Genomic DNA, 8,421 nt, shown 5'->3' on the forward strand with positions numbered 1-8,421 from the left:
AAAACTCTACTATCAAATAAAAAGGAAAATGAAAACTAAGTCCTTACTGAGAACTGCAAAATGAGCAGAGGAAGAAAAAAAATGAAACCAATTGTACTGCCTGATTTTGTTAAACGACATTTCACATTACCCAACCTCTCCAAACTATATACCTTTCAAGATTGGGGTAGTGTCTTTCTTAATTTTTTTGTTTTTGTTTTTTTTTTTCCAAACCCCTATAACTCTTAAAACACATAGTATAGAACGGTAAATTCATCAGATTATAAAAAATAACTTTTAACTGGGATGATGAGGCCTACCAACAGAATACAAAAGAATGCTTTGATCTGTCTTCATTTTAAAACAATAATCTTTAAAAAGATATTAGGATTGGTTTTTAAATCAGTTTATCATTTTGAGCTTGGAGTGATTAAATTGATAGTAAATGTCCATCAACACCAGCAAATTAATAAATTAACTGTTAGGTTGAAAGTTACATTGATGGTAGCTGTCAGAATTGACTCAACAGCAATGGATGTTTATCCATATAATACCATTAGTATATCAGAATTAAATTTGACAAAATTGTTTACCCGACAAGGCATTTTACCTCAAAGCTAATTAATTATTGGTGGAATTTAAAAACAACATATTACATCTTTTAAGGATTTACTGTTAAACAACAACAAAAAAAGTTTTACTTTCTGTTATTTGATCCTAAAACCCTATAAGGTAGGTATGGTTGGTTGGTGGCTGCCAGTGAATCGATTCCAACTCAGAGCGACCCCATGTGTGCAGAAAACTGCTCCACAGGGTTTTCAAGGCTGTGACCTTTCGGAAGCAGATAGCCAGCCAGGCCTGTCTTCTGAGGCACCTCTGGGTGGGTTCAAACCGCCAACCTTTGAGCTAGTAGTCAAGTGCTTAACCACTTTCGCCTCCCAGGTATAACTGACCTTAATTTACAGATTAAGGATAGAGTGTCAAAGTCAAGCAAGTGTCAAATGTCACATTAACTCTTAAGTGGCTGAATCAGTTCAAGAAAGCTGGTCCTTTGTTCCTAGTTCCAGACCCTTACTACATCATCCCAACTGTGCTCAGTTGTTAGCACCCCATTTTAAGAGGAATATCTGGAGCTCATTCAGAATAACAAAAAAGGATGAGGCTCTTTACATATTTAAGAATTTCTAACCAAAACGTTTAATAGGGGAATTGCTTATGTTTGATGATTAAACTGTTGTTCTGCCTTATTAAAATGGCATCCTGTACAAAGTGAGAATGACATTATATTAAATTAGGGCTGTTGTTTTTGACTGGACTTTACTGAAGAAACTTAAGCTAAAGTACAAGTACAAAAGCCAGATTTAAATAAGGAAATGGTCAGGCTGTTCATAACAGCTGATAACAATTTGTCCTTTTTGTGCATAGCTTTAGAAGGGATCAGCCTGCCTGTCTCAGGTGGAAAGACTAGGACCCGGGCAGAGCTAGTCCCTAACGTTAACTGTTAGTCCTTTCAACCACATATTCCTTCAGCCAAGGATCCTTTCATAAATCATTCTCATAAAAATGCAGATAGTTTGTGAATTCTGTCACTGCAATCAATTTGATAATACACTAGAGATGACTTGTTTGGAATAACTAAAACTTATAAGTAAAAATTAAGGAAAGGCAGGCTTGAGTTACACATAAGGAAAAATGAAACACTCTGAAAACAGAACGGGCTGCCTTCTAAGAGAGTGAACTCCCCTGTCACAGAGGTATTCAAGCACAGATGAATAATAACCCACTCTGTATCACAAAAGAGAAAAAAAAACATCAGCTGGGGAGGTGGATTTTGAAGACCTCTTCTAGTCTCGAGCCTAAAAAAGCTCTTATCAATTCAATAATAATTCAATAATAAAGTAATTTATCGATCTGCTGATAATAAATGAAAAAGAAAAAGAAGAAACAAGTCTTAATATCGTATGAACTTGGTTAGGTCAACTAGTATCTTTGGCCAGTTTATTGAATGTATAAAATGAGGTGGAATTAGGCGTTCTTTAAAATCACTTCCAACTCTAATTCTGTTTTTGAATTACTAAAAATAGATGTCCTCCTAAAGATCATAAACTTTACTCACTCAGAACCTATGTACCTTTATTTTACAAATAAACATGACTATTACACATTACTTGCATAAAAATACCATTCTTAACTACTTCACTAATGTTGAACATGTTTTTCCCTGTTTAATATGCACAACACTGTGCCAAAAACATCAGTGTATAAATTTTCCACATTTTAGTTTTTCTTAGCCTAGATTCCTAAAAAGGAATTTTATTAATGTTTAGATGATGTTCACTGAAAGAGAATGAATTAGATGCTGAAGTTTGGTCTCCTTCATTTTCAAAGGAATTTTTAAATATTTAAAAGAACATTTTTTCACACATTTAAAAATTGTTGTTCAAATGGTTTACTCTGTTTATAAACGCCAACCAAGAATTTAAGGAAGTGTCTATGTCACTCAAAATACCCTCATCAAGATGACAATTTTAAAATCATTAGTATTTCTAAATCCTAAAAGCTATCAAAAAATTTTTTTTATTATGCAACATCAACAGTTCTAGTGTTTTGAAATTAGTGCTTTCACTATTAGCACTTCTTTAGAAATCAGTAAGCAATAACGAATGTCATATACCAAGCAGGGGATACTTCTCAAAGAAAGCCAAGACATGGTTGCTTCTATGTTGAAGGTGATCAGAAAACATCGACTGCAGTAAAATGTACTGTTTCATAACCAAAGCAATTTTATACCTGAGTAGATTGGGGAGTAAAACTGTAGTCACAGTATCTATGCCTAAAACCTATTTACCTCACTTAGAGACAGCAATGGTTAGTATCTATTTTAAAAGTATGTGTTTACTCAGCTTTCTTAAGTATTCCTCTTCCTAGCAAATGAGCTAGAAGTTGAAAAAGCAGACAGGCAACTATAAGATATAAGCTCGGTTTATACAGGATTTAATATGACTGGATTCTTTTAAGAATGCAAATCCTACAGTTAGACTTTCAGTTTCCATGACCATAATTTTTCTTTACCTCAATTATCATAAGAAGGATACTTAGATTTCACTGACTTCTTTCAAATAATTTTTTTCAACTGCAAGAAACACACAAATTGTCTTCAGCAAATTTCTCTTCAAGGTGACATTTACTCTTTTCAAACTGGAATAGTGCCTCCCTGCTGCCCACCCCCCCACACACGGTTTTGGCCTGCATATTGCCTCATGAGAAAAAGTTGAGTTCTATTTGATAGTCATTTCCTGAGTTGGCTGACTTTAATGGAGACCGAATTCTCTGTACAACAGTAAAGCCTGGAAACAAACTAAAACTCAAGGAGACTAAACTTCTGGATCTGCTCCATTCTCTTTCAGTGAACTTCATCTAAATATTAGTAAGAATAATAATATGCAGTCTGATAATTACAGAACATGTACAAATTTATCAACGTTTTATATCAATAGCAATATATCAATGGCATCTGTATCAATAGATACACATGGTTTTGTGTAAACACTAGGCAGCAAAAAAATGTTAAGACTGGCATTTTTCTGATCTGTCATTAAAAGAAAACTAAAATTCACTGATTACCAAGATCTAGAAAAAATTTATAATATCAAGGATATCACAAATAAAATGACTGAGGGATTGGTTGAGAAGTCAAAAGAAAAAATTAAATGTACTTTCAACCTTGATTTTAATTTAAGTGAATTGCAAATATGTTCAGTTTTATAAATTAAAAGCAAACGCAATATTGAAGGATCATAAAAGCATTTGCCATCTATTTCAACAGAAGTTCTGTCTTTGAATTCCAAAATATATTATCTATATCTGCCAAACACTGGCTCAACCTCATTATCAGTACTGTTCTACAGACCTAATTCAATGTTTACTGAAATGCATTATTTAATCGTACTTTGAAATTCAATTCTCACGGTATATGATGTAATGATTTCTTTGGCCTGCACTTTCCATTGATTAAGAATAAATATGAACTACCAAAGCATCTAGCTGAAATCTTCTTTATTTTTTTTATTGTGCTTTAGGTGCAAGTTCACAGTGCAAGTTAATCTCTCATTCAAAAATTTATACACAAATTGTTTTGCAACACTGGTTGTGATCCCTGCAATATGACAGCACTCTCCTCCTTTCCACCCGGGGTTCCCTGTGTCCATTCATCCAGTTGTTCTGTCCCTTCCTGCCCTCTTGTCTTGCTTTTGGGCAGGAGTTGCCCATTTTGTCATGTATATTTGATTGAACTAAGAAGCACGTTCTTCACGTGCGTTCTTGTTTTACAGGTCTGTCTAATCTTTGTTTGAAAAGTGTGCTTCGGGTGCTGAAATAATTTTTGCTTGCACTTTTGTTTTTTAATAAAGTAAGCATTATACTTTGTGTAGATGTGTAAATGTGCAACTACTGCATCATGGGTATGCAATTTTTAACAGATACTACCAAACTGCCCTCCAAAGCAGCTTAATTTTTACTTCCATGAGCAATGTTAGAGTTTCTGTTTCCTGCGCCCTTTCCAACACTGGATTTAACTTAACATTTGCCAATCTGATAGGGGAAAATGATCTCATTGTTGTTTTAATGGAATACTTTCAATATTGAGTCCTGTATGAACTACCTATTTTCTAAAGAGCATACATATGCTCATATTTTTCTATCCTAATTCATCTTTGTTATATTATCTCTTGTTCTTGTTAATTAAAAAACAAAATGCTCAAATAAAAATAAAAAGTAATTTAATAGTTCCCCTCCCCAGGGGATTATTATATATATCATATACTTCTGGGCTTTACAGAAATGAAATATGGTATGTTTTAGTCTAATAAAAATGTACACATTAGGCAAGTATTGGCATACAAATTAATCAAGGCTCTTTAATGCCACAACATAGTTTGTGATGTTGAGATAATGCTCACTCCAGTCTGTGTTGGTTCTGTGAAAACAGAGTGATATTTTAAAATTAAAATTCTAAAATTAATTAGGCAAAAGTATGCAAAAATAGACTGAAATTAGAGAAAGAATGGATATGTGTAGAGGTATGGATTTTAAATTCGAAGTTACCAGCTAGATGGAGATGTATACAGGAACACAGCATGGATGAGAGTGAAGTATTACCTACACAAAGATGGGAGTCAAAGCTAAGAGAAGGGATACGCTGCTGAGAAAGCAACCAACGAAAAAGCAGCAAAGGACTCAGTCTCAGGGTATATCCAGTGAGGAAACCCAAGAAAAGGAGCCAGAAAAGCATAGAGAACAATATGAAAAATGAAGAGAGCCAAGCAAAGTGGTTTTCAAGATGATGGAATGATGGTAACAAAATTAAATAAAAGCACTGCTGGGAAAACTGAGCAAAGATCATTACATCATTTTTCTATAAGGAAAAGATCTTAGTAGTAGGATCCTAACCTAAACCAGGAACCTAAATCAAATTTAGGTTAAAGGAGACAGTGTAGTCATCTAACTTAAGTAGATAATTTGTTTATATCCTGCCTCCTGCAGAATATAATACACAGTAAAGTTAATAAAATAAAAAGAAAATCTGAACCAAGGAAAGGAGGAAAAGCAAATGAACCAGCTGTATGAATTAATAAAATTGCTGGATTAAGCATTAATGTCACTCTGAGCTTACTGGTAAACTGGGCAAAAAGGTAAACGGAGCAAATCATAATTTCACATAGGAAAAAAGTACAAAATTTCTAAAGAGAAACTTTTTTTTCCAGAAATAAAAAACAAAAAAATTCTCATGTGTGAGCCTGAAAATTAATTGACAATCAATGTCCTCGACAGGTTTTACAGTAAATGAAGAAGCAACTTTATTCTCATTTAATATGCTCAAAATATTGTTCTAAACCTCTTATAAAATGTCATTTAATTTTCACATGGCTATTTCTTTTTAAAATCCCTATAAAATCTGGCAGAATCCTGAGTGAGTTTTGGCATTCCAGGTGGTCTGCTGATTGAGGGATGACCTACCTCAGCTTTGGAAGCTAAGCATTAGAAAGGATAACAGGATCAAATGGAAGCTTACCTCCCAAAATAGGAGAAACGTTCATCATGTAAAGCCGAAATGGAAGAAGCCAAAGGAAGAAAGCTACATTTTGGCAGCCACATCGTTTGGGAATTCAAACAAATTTTCATGAGATTAAAATGCTTCTTTCATAACCTTAAAGCCAGGGCTTTTCACTTTCTACGTTAAACTGGAGACAGCTGAGGTTCACTCTTGAAACAAACCCTTGATTGAAAGATCTCAGGATCATCATATATCTAGATTGCTTCTGAACCAGTCTAGCTATTATTCCAAACTTGGTGGCAAAAATCAAACTTCCTTCCTGCACTAAGGTAAACAAGGTTATCTTACTGCCCATTCAAACTCCCAAGGCTTCTGAGCAAGTCTTCATGAGGGCTTCCCTCTCTAGGCTGGTTTTCTTTTTTTGGGGGGGAAGGCCAAGTGGGAGGATTTTTTTTTAATGTAGGGCTGCCAATCTGAAAGTTATCACTAAGAGATGACTTTTTATTCACAGGGCCAAAAAACCAGAAGCTTCTGGGAATCGTGTATCACAAAAGGAGTTCAAATTCCTATCACACAAAAGGGGGGAAAAAAAAATAGAGACATTAAAGACACGGAAGAGAAACAAACCCAAAGACGTATTTTCAGTGGCAAGCGTTCTCATCCGGTAGCCTTTAAGGATAACTTCTAAATGGTACTAATTGCATATTGCAATTCTGTATCTCTGGGCACGTGTATTTAAACTTGTTACATGCTTGGAGAGCCCATGATCTAAGTGAGTCCCAGAGGAGATGAAACATACATTCTAGTCCCTAAAACATCAAAAAGGTACAGATCTAACTAAAGCCTACCTTTTTAGAACTATAAGAGATTTGAGTCATCTAATCCAGAATGTTAAATGACCTGCTCTTGGTAATTAGGCTACTTTGTGGCACGAAATCATTACCACAGAATATCACAAATTTTGCTCATCACCAAGTAATTTTTTTTTTTTTTAAGTAACATTTTTCAGTCTGGGAAAAAATCACTTGGAATGTTTTAGGGAGGTGCCAACTTCAATTACAGGAAACATTTAAGCAGGTCTGAGATTAAAATTGTAAGAATCACACTTTCGGTTTGACATGAGGTACTCTGGGGCCTGGAAATAGTAGTAACAGATGTAAAAGGGTGGTAATGGGTCACATGGTGTCCATACCAAGTCAGAAAAATAGCAGGATACAATGAACACAGACAAGTAAAGTTTTACCCATATTGAAAAAACAAAGTTTGTGTTCATCTACATTACACAAGACTAAGTATTCAGAAAACTGCTTCACACATGTAAAAGACCAAATTTTGTTGTGAGACTAAACTGCTGTGCACGTATGGATGGTTCAACATCCTATCACAACATATTTAAATCACAAAATCTACTTAACTCACATTTATCACTGAGTTAGTGTTTTACGTCATTTTTCACCTTGGCTATTTTGACTTATATTTTGAAAAATCCGCCCATCTCATGGAAGACATCAGACAGGCCAAAGCTGGTCCCCAGAGCAAACAGGTAGTATAAACTGCATGCCTCATCCTCTCGGCCACGTGACCCTTTTCCTCCTAATTGCGTCTCTGAAACCTTTCCGGTGCCCCAAATGGCTCTAACACAAGCCTGAAAGCCACCCCAGAAAGATTAATACTCCTCCGCATCAGGCTTCCGAAGAGGTGGTGGCAGAGACCGAGAGAGGGCAGACAGTGCGGAAACTTAAGCCTGAGAAAGCGACGAAGTCAGGAAGGCACAGGCTCTGCCCAATACCAGACTCCTGAACGTCACTCGGTGGAGCTGTTCACAGGGCATCACCAACCAAGGGCTGGGCCGGCGGCCAGATACTGCAGCCGCGAGCCGTGCGCCGACCGGGGCGCCGCGAAGGACACGGCGTGGAGCCAGCTGCCGCCGCTCTGGGAAGGGGACGCCCCAGACAAGCCCCCGACCACTCGGGTGGCCCACCCGGGCGGCCCGCGCCAGGGAAGGGAAGGGAAGTGACGGGCGCGGGCGGGGAAGGCGCAGGCGGGGCCGGGCCTAATCACATGGCGCAGACGGCGCAGGCCGCCGGCATTTCTTTCTTTCTCTTTCTCGAACCTCCTCTCCCAACCCGCCCCACCGCAGGCCCCGGCCGGGCCCGGGCCCTCGCTGGGACACTCACTTTTCGCCTGCGGCCACCGGCTCCTTGCCCTCGCAGTTGCCAAACGCATCCGTCTCCCCGGGGCTGTCCGTGGGGATGGGAGCCGGTGGCGCCGCGGGCGGCGACGCCCCGGGCTGCGGCTGCGTGCCCCTCTTGCCCAGCTCCTGCAGGATCTCCGAGGGGGAGCTGGACAGACCCTGCGCGAGGGGTCCCGCCGGCCGGCCGCCCCCGCCC

At 37.9% G+C, this 8,421-nt stretch overlaps 1 protein-coding gene across 2 annotated transcripts in view; it reads right to left on the reverse strand.

Annotated features, from left to right (window-relative positions):
- GLS (glutaminase) overlaps positions 1–8,415 on the reverse strand; it is an 89,172-nt gene extending 80,757 nt beyond the window's left edge. For both annotated transcript variants that reach the window (XM_012558168.2, XM_012558169.2), the window contains exon 1: positions 8,209–8,415. The gene's annotated coding sequence lies outside the window, so the exon portion shown is untranslated. The remainder of the gene's footprint in view (positions 1–8,208) is intronic.
- Between the last annotated feature and the right edge of the window lie 6 nt (positions 8,416–8,421).

This window comes from Trichechus manatus, unplaced genomic scaffold, assembly GCF_000243295.1.
Source record: "Trichechus manatus latirostris isolate Lorelei unplaced genomic scaffold, TriManLat1.0 scaffold00142, whole genome shotgun sequence".
NCBI lineage: Eukaryota > Metazoa > Chordata > Mammalia > Sirenia > Trichechidae > Trichechus > Trichechus manatus.